The following is a 25977-nucleotide window of genomic DNA, read 5'->3' as shown; positions in this document are numbered from 1 at the left end:
CAAAAATTGCTGTCTACTACAGAAAATAATTTACAAACAATTATTTGATATGTTTTTTAAAAGGTAAGATAGGCTGGATGCAGTAGCTCATTCCTGTAAGCTCAAGCTCAGCACTTTGGGAGGCCAAGGTGGATGGATCGCTTGAGCCCAGGAATTTCAAACTGACTGGGGCAACATAGTGAAATCCCATCTCTACTAAAAATAAAAAGAATTAGCTGGGCATAGTAGTTCATGCCTGTGGTCCCAGCTAACTTGGGAGGCTGTGGCAGGAGGATTGCTTGAGTCTGGGAGGTCGAGGCTGCAGTGAGCTGTGATTGTGCCATCAAACTCCAGCCTGGGTGACTGAGTAAACAAACAAATGCGAAGATAATTTAAACTTCATATAGAATTGAACAATAATTTATTTTATTTTAATCTCTATGAGTAAAAACCAGCAGTGCTTTATTTCCTACTCAGTTCCTTCTTTGAAGACCGTGTATTTTAGAAACTACTCAAATATATTTACTAAATTTTAGGTGAAGAATTGCACATAAGTAGTTCTCTATAGCACAATTTTGCTTAACCTGTTTTGTACACTGTTTTAACAGCCCCTAGGTGAAATATGTTACTTTTATGTATATGCTAATGCTTGAAGTCTTTTTCAAAGATTCACATAAAGTTTATCTGAAGTTTTCCGTCAACTACCATTCATTATAAAAAGTTCCCCAGGCGTTCAATTTTAAGTTTCCATTAATAACTCATCAATTTTTTATTCTTAGTTATTCTTACTACTCCATCTTTTATTTTTAGCAATTCTCATCTGTGATTTTACAGGAACTTTTAGTTAATTTCTGGTGTTATTATAATGTATCTTTTACAAGTTGTTTCAATTTGCGATGACCTGGTCCATTCTTCCCCGACCTCACCTTTTCGTGTTGTCACAAATATGTCTATCAAGCCCTTTGTCTGCTTTCCTATGTGCCCTTGAGATTCTTTCCTAAGCTTTTAAGTGATCAACTCATAAATCTCAGTCTGTTTACTTTTACATATGCAGTTTTCATCTTTCCCTAAACAGCAAGCTCACTCCATTTTGATTTTGTTCCTGTATCACAGCAGCAAGAAGAGAAGGATGGGAAAACTGTTAAAATATTTATGTAGCTTGTGTTCCTAAAAATAGCTATCATCAGAAATGAAATGAAAACTCTTCATACTGGGTGTGGTGGCTCACGCCTGTAATCCCAGCACTTAGGGAGGCTGAGATGGGTGGGTCACAAGGTCAGGAGATTGAGACCATCCTGGCTAACACGGTGAAACCCTGTCTCTACTAAAAATACGAAAATTAGCGGAGTGTGGTGGCACATGCCTGTAGTCCCAGCTACTGAGCAGGCTGAGGCAAGAAGAATAGCTTGAACCTGGGAGGCGGAGGTTGCAGTGAGCCGAGATCGTGCCATTGCACTCCAGCCTGGGTGACAGAGCAAGACTCCATCTCTAAATAAATGAATGAATAAATAAATTCATTCTAAATAGAAATGCAGGATATCAGCTTCTGGCCTCACAGACTCTGAGTCTGTCTATCACAGGGGGAAAAAAATAAAAAATAAAACAAATAAAAAGAAAAAGAAAAAAGGAAACACTTCATATGAGCTCCTTCCCCAACTTTTAACTGCCTGATAGTGTGAGTCAGGTGCAGACACTGCTATGCTGAGAGACCCTCATTTAGTATACATGTGTGGCTTGTTAGATCATACAGTATGAAAGCTCACCATCTTCCCTGTCCCCTAACCCAGCACCATTTTTCCTTGACCATCTTGGTGTATTAGCAAAGCACTTTCAGAGTCATGGTGACAAGGATTGGGGCATTGGCTGAGTCGGAGGACTCTAGGTAGAAGGGGTAGAGGGGTCAGAAAAGTACATGAGGTAAGAGATTGGCCACAGACTCTTCCTACCTCTTTGCCCTTGTTCCACCCCAGGGGAAGAAAAAAAATCTTTACTTTCTTTTAGAACTTAAAAAAGTCGACTAACATTTTATACAAATGAAAAAATATGTAATAGATACGTGTATATGGTGAATGGTGCAAAATAAGAAAATGAACATTTATGAACCCACAACCCAAATTAACAACTAGAATATTATTAATGTCATACCAGAGTTCCAGAGACTGGATTTATCCTCTCATCTGAAACAAAACTAAGCTAAACAAAAGAATAACATATATGAAAATGTTTTTTTGAAACTGTGGGCATCAGGCAACAAAAGACAGTCATCCCTGACAGACAGGGAAGAAAACAGATGATTGTTTTTTCTTCCTGCAATTGCCTCGCCCACTGCATCGAGCGGGTTTCCAGGCTATGGTACAGGGAGGGGAATTCAGACAGATCCCACTGGAGTCCTGGAGTTGAGGAGACAGAGCTGAGAGTCTGGAGAGATCCAAGTGTCTAGAATTCATGGATCAAAAAAATGGAAATGAAAAATCTGCACATAGAGAGACGTGCTGAGGGTCCCCACCAAGTATTCAGCAGAGTAGTAATCAGTGTGTTGATCTAGAAGGAAGAGGCTGAAGCACAACATGTAATTTAAAAGGTTTATTTGAACAACAGCTGCCCAAGACACACTTTCAAGTTAACTCAGGGAGTGCTCAGTCAGCCTTTGTTAGAAGCAGGTTATTAAAGGCAAAGGTAAGGAGTGGGTGGATACAAAGTTCTTTGATAGAAATTTTCACTGGTTTACAGAGATAGCATTGATTAGTTATTGGCTATACATGGTTGAACTATAGGGTATGAGTCATGGTGTCCCGCATATGGCATTTTATGGCTGCTTGGCATCAGTCTGGAGCCCGTATAGCAAGCGGGGAATAAATAATTTAAGAGAGTTAATAATTTAAGAGAGAATTATTTAGCTCAAGGGGAAGTGATGTGACGGCAGTTTCCTTCCAATACCTCTCTGAGCCTGATACTTTAAAGGGGCTCACATTCCTCAGATCAAAAGTTTCTTCTTTTTTATTTCACAGGTGCGTGTGTGTGAAAAAACTTCCCCAGGAAAGGACCACTTGAAAACATTAGCTGGAACAGTACCCAGGGCTCACACAGGGCTGGAAAAAGTGCCACTTGCCAAAAAAGGAGAGCACAATTTGCAAGGCATGTGATAGAGAACCCAGAAGGGTCTTACCTCAGTTAAGACATGGAAAATAGAAAAGGACTAAAATCAAACTTCTAGAGATGGAAATCAGTATGCTGGCTGAGATTAAGAGCACGTTAGATCACAGAAGAAAGACGAATGAACACAAAGCCAGAACAATAGAAACAATCCAAAAAGAAACTGAAAAGAGCATCAGTGAGGTGTGGGACAACTTCAAGTGGCCTAATATACGTGTAATTGGAGTCCTTGCAAAGAAGAGGGAGGTGGACATGTCAGAGGCGTTTGAAGCAGAGCAACACCATCTTGAATAGGCGTGGGGAAAAATAAGGCTGAGACCTACTGGGCTGCCTTCCCAGGAGGTTAAGGCATTCTTAGTCACAGGATGAGATAGGAGGTCAGCACAAGGTACAGGTCACAAAGACCTTGCTGATAAAACAATACGGTAAAGAAGCTGGCCAAAGCCCACCAAAACCAAGATGGTGATGAAAGTGACCTTTAATCATCCTCACTGCTCATTATATGCTAATTATAATGCATTAGCATGTTAAAAGACATGCCCATGAACACCATGACAGTTTACAAATGCCATGGCAACCTCAGAAAATTATACTATATGGTCTAAAAAGGGGAACAACTGTCAGTTCCTGGAATTACTCACCATTCCTGGAAAACTCATGAATAATCCACCCTTTGTTTAGCAAATGATCAAGAAATAACCACAAAAATAGCAACCAGCAGCCCTTGGGGCTGATCTGCCTATGGAGTAGCCATTCTTTATTCCTTTACTTTCTTAAATAAACTTGCTTTCACTTTACGAACTCACCCCAAATTCTTCCTTGCATGAGATCCAAGAACCCTCTCTTGGGGTCTGGATTAGGACACCTTTCTGGTAACAGATAGAAAAAATATTTCAACAAAGAATGGCCAAAAAGTTTTCACACTTGATGAAAACTTGTAGGAGACAAGAATGTGCCACCCTAAAATATGACTTTTTGGCATAAGGATTATTTTGAGCTGATTATTTTGAAAAACAGTAGACACTGGAGAATTCTAAAAACACAGTAGAAGTTACTCTTCTGTAAGGGAAATTTACCTTTTTTTTTGAGAAAGAGTCTTGCTCTGTCGTCCAGGCTGGAGTGCAGTGGTGTGATCTCAGCTCATTGGTGCAACCTCTGCCACTCAGGTTCAAGTGATTCTCCTGCCTCAGCTTCCCAAGTAGCTGGGATTGCAGGCATGTGCCACCACACCTGGCTAATTTTTGTATTTTTAGTAGAGGTGGGCTTTCATCATGTTGGTCAGGCTGGTCTGGAACTCCTGACCTCAGGTGATCTGCCCACCTCAGCCTCCCAAAGGTCTGTGACTACAGGGGTGAGCCACCATAGTGGCTGGAAATTTACATTTTTAAAGGAAATCTCCATTTGTAAGGCTATCACCCTCTTTGTGCTAGGAAAAGAAGGAGGACTAAATCACAAAGTTTTTTATCGAGGTAGAAGGTACCAATTTAAATCTGCATAATATACCTTACTCTTGTTTGCTTTTCCTGAACATTTTCCCAAAACTGGCTTTCCCAACACTGTTCTTTCTTTTAGTTGAAGATGCTACATAAGTGAAAATTCTAGGCCATCTCTTTGAGAGTTATTCATTTTTCCCTGAGTATCTGTTTTGCTCTTGTTAATCTGTCTTTTGTTATTAAGGTTTATTAAGGTCCTAGCTGAGAATTCAGGATAGAAGAAAAATTTTTTTTTTTTTTTGCCCTACACTATAAATTTACAAATCCAAGATTCTCAATAAACCACAAGCACAAAAATAAGTCAAAACACCCCCCAAACAACAAAAACCATGAAGAAAACAGCATGAGGATATAATAATCAAATTATTGAAAATTTGTGATGAAGATAAAATCTCAAAAGTGATCAGAGGAAAAAAAGACATGTTACACACAGAGAAACAAAGACAACATCAGATTTCTTGCTGGAAATAATGCAAGTGAGAAGACAATGTGGCTGCAAAATCTTTAAAAAGTACTAAAAGAAAAAAGATGTTATAGATGTGTAAATGTTTAATTTTATAAGGTGATGCCAAGTAATTTCTACATGGCTATACTACTTTGCCCTGCCATTAATAGGATATGAGGATTTGTATGTCATTAAATTCTTTGTCAACATTTAGTAGTTGTCAACAAAAAGAGTCAAACTCTGTAAAATTTTGGAGATTTATTTTGAACCAAATATGAGTGAACAATGGCCCATGACACAGCCCTCAGGAGATCCTGAGAACATGCACCCAAGATGGTCAGGATGCACCTTGGTTTTATACATTTTATGGAGACATAAGGCATCAATCAATACATGTAAAATGTATATCAATTCAGTTTGGAAAGGCAGAACAGCTGGAAGTAGCAGGCAGGGGTGGGGTGGCTTCCAAGTCACAGACAGATTCAGAGATTTTCTTATTGGCAATTGGTTATTATCAATAGAAAGGAATGTCTGGCTTGTGATAAGAGCTTTTGGACACCAAGGTTTTATCCTGGATGGAGCCTCCAGGTGTCCAAGGAGCAGACTTCAGAGAGAGAGTAGATTGTAAATGTTTTTTTATCAGACTTAAAGAGTCTGTTCTATCAGTAAGTTTTAAGGGGAGGAGGATATGATGAGGCATGTTCAGCTCTCCCTTCCCATCATGGCCTGAACTAGTGTTTCGGGTTAACTTTGGAATGCCCTTGGCCAAGAGGCCATTCAGATGCTTGGAGGGCCTTAGAGTTTTATTTTTGGTTTATATACTACAAGAAGACTTGTTAATCCCCATCTCCATTTTTGTAGTTATAAAATAGTACTCCATAGTAGTCTTAGTTTAGATTTCCCTGATTACTAATGAAGTTGACAGCTTTTTCATGTTAATTTACCACTTATGTAGTTCCTTCCATGAAATATCTGTTTGTGGCTTTTATTTTGTTCATTGTATACACTTTTGTCTTCTTATTGGTTTATAAAGGTGTAAAAATTTAGCCTGATATACACCCTCATGGCTTACTTCTGTTGAAATTAGTTTTTCCTGATTTGCAACTCATCTGACTTTTTGTTGCCTTTTCACATATAAAAGTTCTTAATTTTGATGTGCTTTAATTTGTCAGTATTTTATTTTATGATTGGTATTTTGCCTTGCTTATGAAATCTTTGCTGATTCCAAAGGATTTTCTTCTAAAAGTATTAGAGTTTTGCCTTTTACATTTAAGTTTTAAATCCATATCTGTAGGTGATATGAGGCAAGTATCTAATTTCTTTTTTTCCCCATATGTATAACCAGTTGTCCCAGTACCGTTTAAAAAACCTGATCATCCTCTTTTTGATACGAACTGACAGTTCTATCACAAAGTTTCACATATGTGTGTTTCTCTTTCTAGCTTATGCTATTTCACCAGCAATTTGCTTGTCTTTGTCTCAGTACCACATTGTGTTAATACTACAGCTTTATAATACATATTTATATACGGTAGTGCAGTCTCCTTATTCCTCTCAGGATTTTCATAGTTTTTCTTGGATTTTTGCTCATTAATGTACACATTGAATCAAGTTGTCAGATTTCTTAATATTTGTTGGGATTTAGATCAGATTTACACTGAATATGTAACAAATGTGAAGAGGATTTATACTTTATGACATTGAGTCTTCCAAACCATAAACGAAGTATTTCTAGTCAATTATTTGGTCTTTCTTAATAACTTCCCATAATTTGCATTGTTTTCTTCATAAATGCCCTGTGTAAATCTTGCAGGATTTCTAGGGTGTGTGTGTGTGTGTGTGTGTGTCTTTGCTAATTCAAGTCTAAATGTTTGTTTATGATATGATGGAAACACAGCTGATTTAGGGAGAATTGATTCTATATCCAGATACCTTACTAAAGTCTTTAAAAATTTTTTTAGATTATTTTACAAAATTTTTGTGTCTTCTTTGCACCTATTTTCTGCAAATGTTTAGAGCTTTACATTTCTTCCTTTTGGCTGGGCATGGTGGCTCATGCCTGTAATCCTAGCCCTTTGGAAGGCTGAGGCAGGTGGATCACCTGAGGTCAGGGATTGGAAAGCACCCTTGCCAACATGGTGAAACCCATCTCTACTAAAAATACAAACATTAGCCGGGTGTGGAGGTAATCCTAGCTACTCAGAAGGCTGAGGCAGGAGAATCGCTTGAACGCAGGAAGTGGGAGTTGCAGTGGTCACTGCACTCCAGCCTGGGTGACACAGTGAGACTCTGTCTCAAAATGAATGAATGAATGAATGAATAAATAAATAAATAAATTTATTCTTTCCAACACCTATATGGTGATTTTCTGTAGGATTTTGGTAGACATTTTTTTTTTCAGGAAAAAATTATGTCTTATTTCTTAGTTTCCTAAATCATAAATGGGTGTTAATTTTATTGAATGCCTATTCTCTATAAATTGAGATCATTATATAGTTTTACTCTTTAAATTTATTAATGTGGCTAATTACATTTTTAGATTCTTGCTGTTAAAGAACTCTTAAATTCCCAAGTAAATCTAATTTCAACATGATTTATTATATAAGATATTGATGGATTTGGTTTGTTAATGTCTTGTACTTAAGATTTTTAAATGTGCATTTGTAAATTTCACCAGAAGCTTTTCAAAGTTATTAGTCTTTTTTTTTTTTTTTTTTTTGTGGCAGAGTCTAGCTCTGTCACCCAGGCTGAAGTGCAATGGCACAATCTCGGCTCACTGCAACCTCTGCCTCACAGGTTCAAGCAATTCTCCTGCCTCAGTTTCTCAAGTAGCTGGGATTACAGGCACCTGCTACCATGCCCAGCTAAGTTTGTGTTTTTAGTAGAGATAGGGTTTCACCATGTTGGCCAGGCTGGTCTCGAACTCCCAACTTCAGGTGATCTGTCCCCCTCAGTCTCCCAAAGTGCTGGGATTACAGGCATGAGCCATCATGACCAGCCAGTTATTAGTCTTTTTAAAGAATCAACCTTAGACTTTGCAGATTCTATTTATTGTATCTTGGCATTTCTATTTTAGTCACTTTTGCTCTTATTTTTATCTTGTTTTTCCTTTATTTGGTTCTATTCTGTCCTTTTTCTAATTTCTCAAGTCCCATGCTTAGGTTATTAATGTTAACCCTTCTTCACTTCTAATATAGGAATGTAAGAGTCTCTTTTTTATTCTAACTACTCTTTAGCTGTATCTCATACGTTTGGATTAGTGATATTTCTGTTACAAATAACAGAAACAGTTATTTGTGAATATGGTATTTCTATTTTTTAGTAGTTTTTCTAACAGCGTACCATGCATGTTTTATATGAGAAAGCATGAAAATAACCACCAGGATGAAATCTTTAGAGGAGAATTCATTCCCCACTTTCAGGTTGTAGGCAGTGGCAACAGAATTAATACCAAAAATTCATGGTTGTATGTGGGGCTCGCTCCCGTGTGAGGCCCCTAGGAAATGGGCCTTGCCATACGGTGAGCTTGAGCCTGGACACAGATCCCCGGTTGGGGAAGTCGAGCTGAGGGAAAGTAAGAACTGAGAGAGGGACTATGTTATTCAAAATAATTAACAGACATTACTTTATGGATATGAGGACATGGGAAGCATTGTATCCACTTTCGGCTTCTTATGGTTTATTGCTTGATTGTGTTCATTTTGGACCCTTGTTACCTTCATTGTAAAATATTAACTTAAGTATTTACACTTGGTAACTTACTTACCGTTACTTACTGGGCGTAACTGTAACTTACCATAACTTACTGGGCGTAACTGTAACTTGCTTACAATTGTTAAGTACTTACTGGGCGTAACTTACTTGCTGGGCGTAACTTACTGTAACTTACTGAGCGTAACTGACTTACTGGGCTTAATTTACTTACTGGGCGTAACTTAGTGGGTGTAACTTGCTTACTGTAACTTAAGTATGCTGATCTGGTGTAAACAACATTAACTTCAGAAAAGTATATAATGAAACATATTGCAAAAATAAAATTGCTGCTTGGACATAGCCTAAGCCAGCCCTCCAGACTCTGCTTTTCTCTTTTCTTTCACTTCCATGCACTCTCTCCCTCAGGTTGAATGAGACATCTACATTGGTAGTCTTGGGGACTCCCGCAGGTCGGTAGCCCGCCGGCAGACGTGCCAGACCCCAACAGTTGTAGATTCCTAATGTGTAGATATCTTTCTGTAGCCGTCTATGTTATCATCTCCTTCCTCAAAGTATTTCAACTCTGGGAAATCTATCTATGAAGATGCTGATTGTCTGGAGAGTGTGTGTGTGTGTGTGTGTGTGTGTGTGCACGTGCATGCAACCGTGCACACGCATATGGCTGAATGTGCACATATATTACGAATTCTTTCAACGTTGGGCATATGTACAAGACAAATGACCTCCTTTATGACAGCAGAATCCAGAATTTCTAACAATTTTACTCTCGGTGAAACAGTTCCTTCTGTCTCTCAATATTCTCGGGATTAGTGAATGAATAAGGGTGGCGATCATTTTCCTGTAAAGACCCATGGGAGGAAGCAGATTCAAGTAGTAGTGAGAAGCTTCTCTGTAGTGACTTGACTGAAGTGTCTTACAATGTAATACTCCAGCAACCAGAAGCTTCCACTCTAATGGTGTAGCTAATGCTCCTGCCTACAGTTCCTCCAGCACATAATCCAGGCAATAGGTAACCTTCACTCTGTGATCAAGCTTTGTGGGAGTTAGATCAGTTTCTCTGAACCTTGAAAAGCTCTGAACTCATGCAACTCCTAGGGCTTGGGTAGCTGTGGACTGGTGGACTCAGCAAGACTGTCCTGCGATAGTTATTTGTATGAAAATCTTACACTTTGGGGGATCAGAAGGAGCATGTGCAGTGGTTCTAATCCTTGAAAAACATTTTTTAAAGACAGGGTTTTGCTCTGTCCCTCAGGCTGGAGTGCAGTGGCATGATCATGGCTCACTGCGACATTGACCTCTCGTGCTCAAGCGACCCTCCCACCTCAGCCTCCTGAGTAGCTGGGACTACAGGCATGCACCACCACGCTCTGCTCATTTTTATGTTTTTTATAGAGTCAAGGTCTTCTTATGTTGCCCCGGCTGGTCTTGAACTGTTGGCTCAAGTGATCCTTCTGCCTTGGCCTCCTGAAGTGCTGGGATTAAAAGTGTGAGCCACCGCACGTTGTCTGAAAGGTTTTGCACAGTGATTTTGTTTGTTAGGGGGTTGTCCAGTCTGTAAGGGTAAGACTGATCCTTACTCATCATCCTGTGCTTTGTCACGACAACTTAGTTTCTCTTCCTCCAGTCACCTCTAGACTGATTCTTAGCAGGAAGTGAAAACAAAACTTATCAGAAAGACAGAGTAAGAGAGAGACAGAGAGAGAGAGAATGTGTGTGTGTGTGTGTGTGTGTGTGTGTGTGTGTGTGAGAGAGAGAGAGAGAGAGAGAGAGAGGATGTGTGTGTGTGTTTTCCATCCATCTGAATGAGCCTGGGACACTCCAACGTTTCAGCATTTTTCTCAGATGAGAACATCTTACTGTTGTCTCAATTTTGTACTTGAGATATAACTACAAGAGGTCGGGTTACCTCCTCTGGGTCAAAACATTGGTAAATGGTGCAGTGTTGGGGTCCGGCACGTCTGCCTGGGGGCTACCGACCTGCGGGAGTCCCCGAGACCGCCAACGTAGATGTCTCGTTCAACCTGAGGGAGAGAGTGCGCGGAAGTGAAAGAAAAAAGAAAAGCGGAGTCTGGAGGGCTGGCTTAGGCTATGCCCAAGCAGCAATTTTATTTTTGCGATATGTTCCATTATATACTTTTCTGAAGTTAATGTTGTTTACACCAGATCAACATACTTAAGTTACAGTAAGCAAGTGCCCACTAAGTTATGCCTGGTAAGTTAAGCCCAGTAAGTCAGTTACGCCCAGTATGTTACGGTAAGTAAGTTACGCCCAGCAAGTAAGTTATGCCCAGTAAGTACTTAACAATTGTAAGCAAGTTACAGTTACGCCCAGTAAGTTATGGTAAGTTACAGTTACACCCAGTAAGTTACGGTAAGTTACCAAGTGTAAATACTTAAGTTAATATTTTACAATGAAGGTAACAAGGGTCCAAAATAAACACAATCAAGCAATAAATCATAAGGAGCCGAAAGTGAACACAATGCTTCCCAAGTACTCATATCCATAAAGTAATGTCTGTTAATTATTTTGAATAGCATAGTGCCTCTCTTGGTTCCTGCTTTCCCTCAGCTCGGCTTCCCCAACCGGGGATCTGTGTCCGGGCTCAAGCTCATCGTATGGCAAGGCCCATTTCCTAGGGGCCTCACATGGGAGCGATCCCCACAGATCCCTCAGTGCAGTGAGACACAAACTAGCTCCCTGTCTAGTTCTGTGCAGAAGTGACAGAAAAATTATAAAGTTTAACAGAAACAGAATTATTGCTAATTGCCCTTGAATAGGCTTCCGTCTACACTTGTAACTCAGCAATCCTCTGTCATGCAATTAGTAGCTTTATCATGTGGAAGAGGAAGGGGTTAAAATTAGTCAAAGTCAAGTCGTCTTTCAGGAAAATTAGTCCTTTGCAGCAGGGGGGTAGAGAGAGAGAGAGTCAGGAAGTGAAGCACTGTTGGCCGGGTGCAGTGGCTCATGTCTGTAATCCCAGCACTTTGCAAGGCCAAGGCAGATGGAACATGAGGTCAGGAGTTTAAGACCAGCCTGGCCAATGGTGAAACCCCGTCTCTACTAAAAAATACAAAAGTTAGCCAGGCTTGGTGGCATGCATCTGTAGTCTCAGCTACTCAGAAGGCTGAAGCAGAATAATTGCTTGAACCTGGGAGGCAGAGGTTGCAGTGAACGGAGATTGTGCTACTGCACTCCAGCCTGGGTGACAGAGCGAGACTGTCTCACAAAAGAAAGGCAGGAAGGCAGGAAGGAAGAAAGAAAGAAAGAGAGAAGGAAGGAAATAAGGAAAGAAAGAAAGAAAGAAGAAAAGAAAAGAAAGCAAGCATTTCTGACCTGGTGGCTCATGGCTATAATCTCAGCTACTTGGGAGGCTGAGGCAGGAGGATCTCTTTGCCCAGGAGTTTGAGGCTGCAGGGAGCCATGATTGCACCACTGCACATCATCCTGGGGGACAGAGTAAGACTCTGTCTCTAAACAAATGAACAAATAAAGATAAAATAAAGCATTATATCCTCATAGTGGCTTAGCATTTGGTAGAAGTAGCAGATACTGTACATCTTCTGGCTTTTCAGGGGGTGAGTACAGGCTTCTTGTGGTCAAAAGGGACACGGGGAGGCAGTTCTTACAACTCTAATTTACAGTGCTGGGGTAGAGCTCAAGAAAGACCCTGCTCAGGATACTGTTAGCATTTGAGACGATCCTCTGGCCTCCCTCCTCACCTGACTCTATGAAGACATTGTAAGGTAGGTGCAATGCATAGTTTGTGGCAAGGTTTCCTTTTGAACATTAGCCTAGAAGGAAGGGGGGTGGCTACATTTGTGCCACTGCTGAGCCACAGAGGCTCGACTAGAACCCCTTAGCAGCAGCCTGGATAAACAATGACAAATGCTAACCCGGGGAGAACTGAGGTGGTTTCTAAGTTAGAACTAGAGTCTTTCCCATTCTACCGCTGACTTCTAGATCCAAGTCTTGGCTCTTTTCTCTTCAGAGACGTCTAAACAGTACCCAGAAGACAGGAAGAGGTGGGAAGTTCGGAACGTCCTAGAGGCTTGTTGAACGGCTTAGACCAAAATGCTGACAGTGATACGGACAATAAAGCCCAGGCGGAGGCTGTCTCAGATGGAGATGAACTGTTTCCTTGTCTCTAACATGCGTCTTCAGTGCTGTCTCTACAGTCTTAGGAACTATGGCCTGTGGTGCTGCCGGGGCTCAGAAAACGATTCCGCAAAACACGGCCCTTTGACCTGCTGAACTAAAGAAGCCGCCTCAAGGTAAGTTTCTGTGACCTCTCCCCGCCCTTACCCACACCTCACCCCCATCCTCTTATGTTCCAGAAGCACCAGCAGGGACTCTCCATGGAGCTTTCCTATCTAAGAAAGATTCTTTCCAAAAGACATGCAAATTTTCGGCCGGGCATGGTGGCTCATGCCTGTAACCCCAACACTTTGGGAAACTGAGGTGGGCGGATCCCTTGAGTCCAAGAGTTCGACACCAGCCTGGCCAACATGGTGAAACCCCACCTCTACTAAAAATACAAAAATTAGCTGGGTGTGGTGGCGCATGCCTGTAATCCCAGCTACTCGGGAGGCTGAGGCAGGAGAATCACGTGAACCTGGGAGGTGGAGGTTGCAGTGAACTGAGATTGCATCACTGCACTGCAGCCTGGGCGACAGAGCAAGACTCCATCTAAAAGAATAAAATAAAATAGAAATGCAATTGTCTTAAAACCCCCTCCCCAGGAATCTCATCAAATAACCAGGAAAGATTAACCACAAGAGAAGAAACCAGGAGTCCTCTCCTTGCCCTGACAGGCCTTTCATGTATTCCTCCAAGTGCAGCTCAGAGCATTCCTGAGAGGCTTCATCTGCATAACCAAACAACCTTTGTTCACAGTTCTGCCCCTCACCATCTGGCCACCTACCCCAGAGCTCATGGGAACTTTGTCCCGGATCATTGTTCTTTGTGTTCATTCATTCCCCATGAAAACCACTTACTGGTCTACCCTTCATCTCCCCTTTCCCTATGAGGAAGGGCATATAAGCGTTCGGACCTTACTGGGTTATTGGGTAACCATCCTCTGTTGATTCCCCTGAGCTGCACATGTTTAATAAATTTTGTATGCTTTTTTCTTATTATTAATTTGTCAATAGTCCATGTTCAGCAAACTTTCAGAGGGTAGAAGGGGAAGCTTTCTCTTGGTTTCTACAATGACGAATTAAACAGATGAGAGCAGAAGTCTGGGAATGCGAGGACCTCCTCGTTCATACCGTTATTTTCCCTGCTTTGGTTAGGAATACCATCTCGCGCAGAGAGATGGCGGTTGGTTCAGTTCAGAAAACTCACGCATGGGATCTGTATATCAGATCTGTGGGGCCCTCACTTCCTCAAACCAGTGAGTTTGCGGGTGAGGTGATTTCTCTTTTATTCACATATATAATCCAGACTCTCTAAAACATTTCCTTTTTCATTTTAGTTACTTCCAAGCTATTGCTTTAGTCAAATGAACTTATTTCTGATAAATTACAAACAATTACTTCTAGGATGAATCCCGACTGAAAGAGTAATCAGTAATTCTCTTCCTGTCCGTCCCCTATCAGATTTAGATAAAAATTCAGTGTTTTAAAATTTCTGTAGGTTGCTTAGGAGATGTGGGAGAAGACGACGGGGAGAGGATGGAAGGGAATTCAGGTCATGCCGCTGCATTTACTCACGTGCGTCCTTATTCCCTTAGTCAACTCATTTCCATACATTTCTCCAGGATCTTGTTCAAGAAGATCTTTGGATGTTTTTCAGCCTACTCTAATTACTCCTCCTCTATGTTACTGCTCCTAACTGTACCGACTACCCTATCATGTGTTATTGCTTTTCCTTTTCTTTTTTTTTTTTTTTTTTTGAGATGGAGTCTCGCTCTGTAACCCAGGCTGGAGAGGAGACTGTGGTCTCAGCTCACCGCAACCTCCGCCTCCCAGGTTCAAGGGATCCTCTGCCTCAGGTTCCCAAGTAGCTGGAATTACAGCTGTGCTGCCACACTCGGCTAATTTTTATATTTTTAGTAGAGACTGGGTTTCACGACGTTGGCCAGGCTGGTCTCAAGCTCCTGACCTCGAGTGATCTGCCTTTCTTTGTCTCCCAAAGTTCTGGAATTGCAGGTATGAGCCACCATCCCTGGCCCATGAGTTCTCCTTTACAGTCTATTCATTATGTACATGTTTGTCTATAGGAGTCTGTTATACAGTTGGAAAGAGCCTTTTTTTGGAATTAGAGTTTGATCAGACAAATAAGCTATTTTAATATTTATAGTTTTGTCTAGTAAAGAAAAGTCTTCTATGAAAATCGTGGTTTAGGATGTCTTTGTTAGCTCTTAGTCAATACCACAAGTTGGTTCTGGAGCAAGTTCTGTCTTTTTCAGTATCGTATTTCAGCTTTTCCTCCAGGAGCACACATAGAAGCTGTGTGGTGATCCAGTGGTAGCATCCTCACCTCCTGCGTGGTAGACCCTGGTTCAATTCCTGGTGAAAGCAACAAATTTTGTGTTTCACTTCTCTATACTTTTTTTTTTTTTTTAGACAGAGTCTCGCTTCGTCGTTAGGTGCCAGGCTGGAGTGCAATGGCACGATCTCGGCTCACTGCAACCTCCACTTCCCAGGTTCAAGCAATTCTCCTGCCTCAGCCTTCTGAGAAACTGGGATTACAGGCATGCGCCACCATGCCCAGCTAATTTTTGTGTTTTTAGTAGAGACGGGGTTTAACCATGTTGACCAGGATGGTCTCAATCTGTTGACCTTGTGATCCGCCCTCCTCGGCCTCCCAAAGTGCTGGGATTACAGGCCTGGCTGAGCCTCCAGGCCTGGCTAATTGTTGTATTTTTAGTAGAGACAGGGTTTCACCATGTTTGCCAGGCTGGTCTCAAACTCGTGACCTCAGGCGATACACCTGCCTTGGTCTCCCAAAGTGCTGGGATTACAGGAAGGGCTCTTGACTCTAACTGCAAGGTCACTAGATCATTAGATCATTTCCTGAATATCTTATGTTCCCGGCATTGGCCATCACTTGGGTTCCCATTGTAATCAGTCAAAAGCCTCCATAGCCAAGGCCCCTACACACAGGATAGCCGATGTAGTGTAATTTTGCAGAACAGAAGTATGAAGAGTATAGAGAAGTGGGCCGGGCACGGTGGCTCATGCCTGGAGTCACTTAGCACAGTATATCTTTGGGAAAGTGGCAAGTGTTTCTGGGAGGTCACTGCAGTTCTGAATACTGGGATGTAAAACTCTTCTTACTTTCATCTATTCTCCAGGTAAATCCCTGGATTCCTAGCAATGTGTGTCCACACGTGTTGTCCTGATTTTTTTTTTTTTTGAGATGGAGCAGTGTAGCAGTGGCTTGATTGTGGCTTGTTGCAGGAGGAGCTGTGACAGAAACCCCCAGATACTGAAGTGAGGAAGGACGAGGCTTTTATTCAGCTAGCTGTGGAGCATCAGTTTGCTCGTGTCCAAAAGATGCTGAGCTCCCTGAAAAGCAGTTTCTTTCCCTTTTTAAAGACACGCAACTCAAGAGGAAGCAGAGGTAAGACTGCGTCATTGCCCACTGGCTGGAGATCTGACATTACAATCTTTGGCTTTCATTGATTTGCTAATTTACATGCGGTGTGTGGGAGGGGAAGAGTTACAGAAGTTGAACAAAGGCAGTAAATCACTTAGTGACAGAGGCATCTCTAAGCGGGCGGGTCTAGTTGGTGCAGACGGGGAGTACCTGACTCAAAGAAGGTCCTTGGGCAGTAAGAAGAACATTTGCAACACTTTCAAGGCTGGCAGATAGCAGAGTCACCAGATACAGAGAGAGGGGTTATTTTTCAGTCCTTGGGCCCTGCTGTGGTCAGGCTGGTGGGTCAGTGTCTCGCCTGACTACTGACCTTCACTTTGTGCTATTTTATCTCCCCTCCCCCTTTTCTAACAGAGGACAGGCAAGGGAGAGAGAGATGGTCTCCTCTCAGGCTCACTGCAACTTCCACCTCTTGGGTTCAAGTCCTTACCTGGCAGTACTGTGTTGAAGCCATTGAAACTGTCCCTGTAAATTTTACAAAATGAATCAGGGAAGAAGGGAAGGGGAGAAGCAAAAATGAACCAGCTCGCAGCACATTCTGCATTACTCTCGAGGGCGGCCTTCGCTTGGACCTGCTCCCTCACAGTTGTTTGGCACTCGTGGTGCTAGAATCAGGCAGAGCGTAGATTACGGTTCTCCTGAACTGTTCTGTAGATAAGAACCTGAGCATTACGATGTTCACGTTCCCGTTTGGGATGTTCTTTCAGATCCCGTGTACCAATGAAACTGAAACTCCTGATGTCAGCTGGTCTGAAGGACCCCATTGAGGAACTGACTCAACGAAGAATAGTTTCCACATCCTAATGATTTCATCCCCTTCCCCTGACCAATCAACAACCTTAATTTTCCAACCCCTCACCCTCCACAATCCTCTTAGGAGCCTTAATGCAGAAGTTCTTGAGGAGATGGATCTCAGGGTCTACTCCTGTCTCTTCCCCTGGCTGCCCTGTGATCATGAAACTCTTTGGTGCAAACTGCCGTCTCAGTGCATCGGTCTAACACTGCACAGAAGAACCCACTGGTCCTACAACACCAGAGCTGTTTTCTACGTTGTTTTAACTTTTTTGGGAATCTCTGTACTTGCTGAATAAACATTGTAATGCAATATGTAATTTCTTGTTTTTCTTAGTATTTTTTCTCTAAACAGGAATCAGGCTTTTGGGAGAACAATCTAGGAGACTTGATTTGTAAAAATGAAAATGACAGATTACTAATGAGGCACATCGAAAGGACCCATCAAGTGACAGGAAAATTAAACCAAGATGATCAAATTCAAACCATATCATAGTAAAATGATTAGATTTAAAGGTAAAACATACTCAGGTCTCCAGGCATCACTGTGGAACAAGGTATAAAAGCAACTGAATTAGAGGGACACCGACATACAAGGCAAGGTAACAGTGAAGCAGCGTTTTCAAAAAACTTATATACAGGAAGTGCAGTGTGGCTGGGCCACCACAGCCCCCAGTAGGGGGGTAGGTGGGCACTAAAGCAGATCCAGAAGGAATTAACAGACTTGGCAGAGGGATCCTCCCGCCCAGTGTTCCATGGGGCCTGTGGGTGATAATTAGTGACTGTCCTTACCAAGGAGGAGTTTTCTTCCTGACCATCCACTTGCCTATGGATTCAAGCCCCCAAAGGTTGCTTTCACAGCCAGATTTCCTCACCCCAGTGTCAACAGTAATGGCAGCATCTGCCATGACAGTCTGTGGTCTCAGTGGTCTCCAGCATTGACTGTGTCAAAAGTTCTCTTGTCCATCTGCTCACTGCTCTGCACCCCCAACCTCGATGACCCTCTGGTGCCAGAGATAGCCCACACTTACCAGGCCGGCAGAAGTACAACCGACTAGCAGGAGAGTGGACACAATAACATGCTATTTAAGTGCCTCCGAGGTTTTACGGGAGACGTTGTCCAAGAGAAGCTAGCAGAGAGGTCTTCCCTTGAAATTCTGGGCTATGGGCTGAGCCATTCAAAGTGTCACCTGTTCTTCAAACAAATTGATACAGGAGTTAAAAAGGCAGGTAGGGTAAGGAAGTCCTAGGAAAGGTTTCCCTTTTGATCAAAAGCGGTCCCAAATCATTTCTTTTCTAACAAAGAGCAGCCTATAAAATCAAGCGGCAGACACAGATAACCAAGCTTGCCCTGGTGAACGCCGGCGGCTGTGTCAATAGGGAAAGGCTACCTGGGGGGAGGCGCTCACCATGGCGGCTGCATCTCCCCTTTTCCTTGCCGACCACATGCTGAGGGTCACATAGAAACCCTACTGGCATCATAAGCAGGTTAGGGTGAGGTGGCCAGCTTCTTCCAGCCTATGTAAATGTAACACCTGGTCCCACCAATCTTTGGGCCTAGGTAAATCAGACACTGCCTCCTCAGGCCATCTATAAAACCCTGTGCCCTTCACCCCAAAACCAGAAGTCCCGCTGGGACACTCCTCTCTGTCTCAGGAGAGGGAGCTATTCTCCTTTCTCTTTCTTTTGCCTGTTAAACCTTCGATCCTAAACCCACTTCTTGTGTGTCCAAGTCCTCAATTCCCTTGGTGTGAGGCAAGGAACCTTGGCTATTTACCCCAAACAACAATGCAACTCCAAATGTTGGTCACCCACTCTCTCCAGCAGCAGCGTGTTGGTGCCATTCTCAGCAATTACGGCTTTGACGATGCCACACGTTTGGTGCCAAATCAGCAGCCACTGTTAGGATCTCCAGCCTTCCTGGTTACACTGGACTCTCTGCCCCAGCTGATCTGCTGGTGTTCTGGGGGCCAGGCCCTGCAGGTCTCTCTTACCCAGCCTCAAATGTGCCACTGCTCACAAACGTACCACATCAGGTCCTCAGCCTGGCCCCTCGCCACATGCCCTTTGCCTTTTAGAGCTCAGTGCCATCCTGGGTGCCCAGGGCACAGCAGGGTTTTCTCACACTCCGTCTGCTGCACAGCCACAGCCTGAGGAGCCTCAGCTCATGCTGGAGGGAACTGGGAACAGTGTCACTGGGAAGTGAAGGCCTCGCCCTGTGGCTTCCACTAGTCTTCTGCATTGCCACATGCTGGCATTTCTCCCCTCACACCAAGAAGCGGCAAGTGGAAAATGTCAAGATAGAAAGCAAATAACACCCGATAAGAGATGACTATGTTTTCAGAATCAAGAGCAAAATCATGAAACCTCTGGAGGTTTGGGTTATGATTTTCCATTTGATGAGGATTTTTGCCACCCCTGTTCCTGCCACTAGAAGCCTACACAAAGTCCAAGTGTGAGCCATTCACAGACTAGAACACAAGGAGGGAGAGAGGCTCCTTTAAATGTAAATAAACATGTAATGTATTCATTAAAAAAAGACAGTGCAAATTAAGGATATTATATCCAACCAAGCTCCCTTCAAGGTTCGAGGTACAAGAGAACGGCTTTGCTTGAATTTTATACTGTGACTGAAACCTTGACCAGATGCACTCTGGACTGTGGTGACACAGGTCGTCTTGTGAAGCGTTATCATAAGACTATTTCTCACTCATCTCTTGTGGGGCCTCCTTGTCTCGCGGCAAGCTACCAGTAGACAGTTTCTCATCTGGTTCTGGTAAGCTGTAGAAATTTCCATCCTGCCCCGATCCCCTCAGGGTACAGCCATAGACTGTCACTGCCTGACTGCAACATAAAAGTGGCCCCTTCTTGACAGAGCAGCCCACCACTTGGGTTGTCATCTAGTAACCCCAGTTTGGTGTCATGCTGTGGAATTACGGATGTGGGCAGCGGACAGCATGCTAAGCTTTCTTACGCATAGATCTCCCCCATCACTGATGCTGTGTGCGTAAGTCCAGGTGTGAGCCATTCACAGCTTTGATGCCCAGCATGGGGCCGGTAAGGTCACAATGCTTTCTTGGAGAAAGGACAGAAAGAACCATGTGGGGCCAGGTTAGCAGTTTTGAGAAGGGCCTCCAGGATCTGGTAGCAGATGCTCTCCCACAAGTAGCAGGTGTGAGGGAGAGTGATGGTTCTCCTATATCCCATTTAGAGGCTGAGCATTGATGAGGGAGGGCTGAAAGCAGCCACCCAAATGGCATTTTTTGTTGTTTAAAGTTCATTGAAACTGAATGGACAGTTTGGGCATGGTGGCTCATACCTGTAATCCCAACAGTTTGGGAGGCTGAGGCAGGTGGATAACCTGTGGTCAGGGGTTCAAGATTAGCCTGGCCAACAAGGTGAAACCTCGTCTCTATGAAAAATAGAAAAGTTAGCCAGGCATTGTGGAGGGAGCCTGTAATCTCAGCTACTTGGGAGACTGAGGTAGGAGAATTGCTTGAACCCAAGCAGCAGAGGCTGCAGTGAGCTGAGTGCACCACTGCATTCCAGCCAGGGCGACTCCCTCTTAAAAAAAAAAAAAAAGCTGCAAAAAGCTGCCAAAAACCGAATGAACAGCCTTTTAAAACCAAAAGCAATTGCAGAGTGTGCTTCCTGCTGTGTGCCTGCTCCCTTTGTGCTCCTAATTCTTCTCTTCCCTCAGCCTGACTCAGGTACATTAAGGAAAGAAGCCTTACTAGTGCTTTTTTTTTTTTTAGACGGAGTTTTCCTGTTGTTACCCAAACTGGAGTGCAATGGCACGATCTCGGCTCACCGCAACCTCTGCCTCCTGTGTTCAAGCAATTCTCCTGCCTCAGCCTCCCGAGTAGCTGGGACTACAGGCGCGCACCGCCGTGCCCAGATAATTTTTGTATTTTTAGTAGAGATTGAGTTTCATCACGTTGACCAGGATGGTCTCGATTTCTTGACCTCATGATCCACCCGCCTCGGCCTCCCAAAGTGCCGGGATTATAGGCGTGAGCCACCGCGCCCCGCCCCTAGTGCTTCTTAATGGCTGGTCACACCTCACTGCGCTCCGTGAGCTCTCATCAGTCAAGGAGGTAAGATGTTCTCCTGGCAGGTGCTGTTGTAACTAAGGCGCGTGTGTTAAACGTCTTGGTATGTGTTCCTGCAGAGTTCCTCTGTCAACTGACAGTTTGGGTAAAACTTTCAGTAAAGGTGGAGGGGGGGAGTTAACAGTGTGAGTGAATCCTCCGGGCCAATTCAATGCAGAGTTGTGAAAATGTGTCACTGAGTTTGATGAGTTACATGCTTATCCAGTGAATGGTCTTAAATTGTTAGAGGAGATTCTTCTGTTCAGAGCACCATTCTGAGAAAAAAGTGCTAATGGGGCAAAATCCCTTAACATTTGCCACCAATAGATGGGTCAGAAAACAGCCTGAATGCCTGTAGCCTCTGAGGTCTAAGTTTCGCCTTATAAATAATGTCCTATTGGTTGGCAAGTCAGAATTTTACAACTCAACAGCTCTGACTGCAGTATTACAGGTCTCTGCTAGTGAGAGTGACTGATAACTGCCCCCAAATCAGCAGGTTGCCTGCCTGTCAGGTAAATCTTCTTGGGACTATGCCAATGAATTCACAACGTTCAATCCCTCTGGCAGCCAAAAGAAAGACATAAACTGAAAACTACTGCCCGTCACAACGTAAAGGACTCTTTCTGATACAGGAGCCACCACCGCCTGCCAGGTCTGGAACTCCCGCCGAAGTTTGGGCTCTTTGTTTTGGGGAAAATATTGTTGCTCCACTGATTTCTGGCTTCCACACTTTTTAAAATAAGAAAACTATGTTATGTTTAAATCAGAAAAACACAGAAATAGTACCGAGTAATAATCTTCATTTCCTTGAAGCTGAACTCTACAAAATAAACAGTACCTAAAATGTGTTGTGTATAATTTCAGAAATGGTGGAATTAGAGTACTAACTGGTAATGTCTGGCCAGAGGACCAGAGAATTCCCAAGTCTCACTCTGCCGATAACCGAGGTTCTCTGGTGGATGTGCTGGTTACTGTACAAGATACATACACAGATGAAACTGACAAGGCAGAGACCATCACAGTTATGGCAGGGCTTGTACCACAGTCGGGGGAATCCCAGTAAACCGTATCAGAGGATAAGGCTCAGTTCAAGGCCTTAGGCTTTTTCTTCTGTCTAAGCATAAAGTAACCTTTACCAAACTTCTCCAAATGAATCGGATGGATGCCAAGTTCTCTGAGAAGAGAGAACCAGAAAGGAATCACATGGAGTGGGGATTCAAGGTTAGAAGCTCCCCTTAATGCCAGCCAGGTTGCCGGTTTTGATGGTCTGGTAGAAAAAGGGCAGTAATAACGACACCCCTTTGTATCATATACTATGTCCGCAAACATCAGCACATGAGCTCTGTACCTGTCCTGGTATGTGAAGAATGAGAAGAGAAAACCTAACCTGGGGCTGGGTCTCCTCCTTTGTGTATTAAGGATTGGGGAAGAAATAGAGCAGAGAATTTGCCTTTTTTACAGACATATTTCATTCCAATTTTCTGATGTCACTCCAAGTAATACTATGAAGAAGTGTATTAGGCAAGTCCTTCAAAGGCTATTTTCTTCCCAGTTTTACTCCTTTTGTGTATCACGCTGGGCCAGGAAATGGCCAATTCAGTTGTCCAAGGAAATGTCATTTTGATATTACAGTATAGATACCTGCAGTGTATGAGACCATGCCATAAATTCAGCTGTCTTCGCGCTACACTGAGGTCACCAACACCTTCCCACTATATTTAATTTACCTTCTGAAATTGCATATGGTTATTATATATACACACATGTACATGAGTATATGCATGTGTAACTTTAGTGTGTGTATATGTATACGTGTGTGTGTAGTAATATGTGTTACTACACAGTTGAATGTAACTCATCAGGTAGTGTTACACAGTGGGCAACACACTGACAGCATAAGCCAACTCGATCAAATGTGATGATGTAAGATGTGAAACATTATTTTATTATAATTTATCATTAAATTTTTCTGAGACAAAGACTTACAGGAAAGTTGATGGTCCAATAAAGAGACTTTCCTCCACTAGCGTCTTTGTCAAAATAAAGTTGCCATCAAAATGAAAATTAAGTTATAAAAATTTAAATCAAATTTAAATTTTATCAAAATAAAAATTAAATGATTGAATTATGAACACAAGTCCACTCTGGTTTTGAAAAATCTGCCCTGGTTCCAACAGCCTTAGGTCTTCAGGCACCTCTGCCTTTATTATTGGTGTCCATTTACTCCGCCGACACTTCCAAAGATGGGTTTTGGGACCCTACCATGCACCGGGTGTCAGGGGTCTAAAATCTCAAGCATAGCCATGAGGCTATCCAAGGAACAGCGCCACATTCACAAAATGTAGACCCAGTGAGAACACTGTGAGCAAGAATCCAGGCTTTTATTTTTATTACCCTTATTAATTATTTTTCTACGGTGACCAATCTTACCTGGAAGAAAACGGTAGATGGCAAAACAGGAGAGAGCACAGAGGCTACTGATTTCAAGTTTGCTGAACTTCTGGGCATTCTTCCAGTTTTGCCGTCTCTTGTGGATTTATAGTCGAAGGGGAAGTTGACTATGAAGAAATCCTTTGATGATAAATATAGCTTAAAATTATCTCTAAAAGATTGATAATTTCTAGAGTTGGTTTTAAATGCTGGGGGGAAATGCAGTCTCACACACTCTTGGGCGTGTAATTGGTGCTTACACGTTGGTGGGCCGTGTACATTGGAATCTGCAATTCACGCTAAATTTCAGCTGGCCGTTCCACTATCTGGAATTTATCCTAGATAAATAGCTTAAATTTTAGGATCGACATTAACTCCGTTCTCCGTCAGTCCTGGAATAATTGAGCCGCAGCGGTGGTAGGTGGCAAAAACAGCGAAGAACAACACCGCACAGTGAGGCCGAGACCTCGTCCCCTGATCAGGAATGAACCCGGTGCCGGCGGGGAAAGCGCCGAACTACCCACTAGACTACCAGGGAACCACTAACCACAGGCTTTTTCTTCCTCTCCTTCAGTTGTTCCAGCAGAAATTACGCTGACATTGATCTCTAGAAAGCGCCATCTGCCTTTCCTCGTGCCACCTGCCCATCCAAAAAACAGTCCCCAAAGGCCGTCCTCTCCTGTTTCAAGGTGCAAGCCCACACCGCTGTGCGGGGCTCTCTCCGTTCCCGTCCCGGCAGTGGCGCCCCCGGAAGACCTGCTGGGTTTCCAAGTCCCGGAGCGAGTCCCAGCGTCCCCGCGCCCTTCACCTCTGACCTAGACAGGCGCCTCGGCGAGGCGGCAGCGCGTGGAGAGGCGGCGGCGGGTCGCCGGGCCCAGCGTACAGGTTCCCGGGAGGAGGCTGGAGCCGGGAGGCGCCCGGGGTGAGACCGGGGCACACTCGACATCGTAAAGGACTCAGACCCCTGCATTCCCGGCAGCGTCAGCCACTCGCACGGATGCGGAAACCGAGGCGGCCTGGATGGAAAACTCAAGCAAGACCCCAGCCCCGAACCGAACCGGAGCTTTTCTCTGCAACATGCTACACCTGCCTTTCCCCACGTTCGTTAATGGCCGCTCCACCCTCCACACGTTCAGGCCGAAACCTCGACGCAGGCCTTTCCCTCGCGACCCACATCTGATTAGTTAGGAAATTCATGTTTCTTTTTTTGATTGATTTTTTCATTGTCTTCGCTCTCTCTCTCCCTCCACCCTTCCTCCCTCCCTCCCTTCCTTCTTCCGTAAACAAGCTAACACAGGATCCTGCTTCTTTTTTGGTTAATTGCAGACTGATCCAGGCAACTATTCTCTTTCTTGGTCTCTGAATCCTGGCAAACAGCAGGCAAGGCATGGGGATCGCTTCAACTCGCTCCCCGCTGCTCGCCTGACTTCAGGGTTTGAGGCCGTTAGCCTTGGGCCCTGCAGGTCAAAATCGGCTTCCCTGGGCCTGTCTTCTCCGGGGGCCCCGGCAAGGCCAGGTCCTCTCCGCCTCTCCGCGCGGCTCTCCCGCCTCCCGCCGGGTCCGCAACCCTGCACCCCTTTCCTGTGACCTGCGGCGAAGCTCCGCGGGGGACCCGGTGTTCAACTGTCCAGGAGTCCGGGAGGCGCAGGGGCGGGTGCCGGGGACGCGCGCGGAGTTTGCAGTTCCTGCCGGCTCCAGTAAGGCCCCGGGTCAGCCGCAACTCCGAAGGTGCCAAGGCAGGAGGGACCGGCGGGAAGGGCAGCCGCCCTCCTGCTCCCTGTCTCCGGCCTCCGGTCCCTGTTGCAGGGAGTTTCGTCTCCCGTCTGAGCCAAAGCAGGCAAGGCCGACAACTTAGGCCTGGCAACCGGCGGGTGTGCAGTCCCTTCTCCGCCCCGTTGGGCGCTTGAACCTGTGCGTTGGATTGTTTCTCCCCAAGCTTTCTATGAATGCCGAGAACGCAACTGATAACTATTTTTTTTTAATTAAACTTTTAATTTTGAGATGATACAGGGGTGCCCTTGCTCCCTTTACTCAATTTTCCCCGTGGCAGCCTCCTCACTGATAACTATTTAAAAACTGTCCTTACTTGAAAAAAGAATACTTTAAAGTCTTAGCAAAGGAAATGTTCTAGATGGGTTTTAAGTCGAGGACTTTCAGGGGTGGGAGGAACACGAAAATCACTGCACCAGGGAACACAAGTACTGTTGAGAATGTCTCACACCAACTGCACACTTCAAGCAGGGGGTTGTACGCTTAGGTTGGCCTCATCCTATTTTA

At 43.9% G+C, this 25977-nt stretch overlaps 1 pseudogene; it reads left to right on the top strand.

Annotated features, from left to right (window-relative positions):
- The first annotated feature begins 17061 nt into the window (after window positions 1–17061).
- On the top strand, window positions 17062–18269 carry LOC100398312 (ubiquitin-conjugating enzyme E2 D4 pseudogene; annotated as a pseudogene).
- Window positions 18270–25977: the final 7708 nt, after the last annotated feature.

The sequence above is a fragment of the Callithrix jacchus genome, chromosome 18 (genome assembly GCF_049354715.1).
Source record: "Callithrix jacchus isolate 240 chromosome 18, calJac240_pri, whole genome shotgun sequence".
NCBI classification, from domain to species: domain Eukaryota; kingdom Metazoa; phylum Chordata; class Mammalia; order Primates; family Cebidae; genus Callithrix; species Callithrix jacchus.
This window is presented reverse-complemented; position numbering and strand designations above follow the sequence as displayed.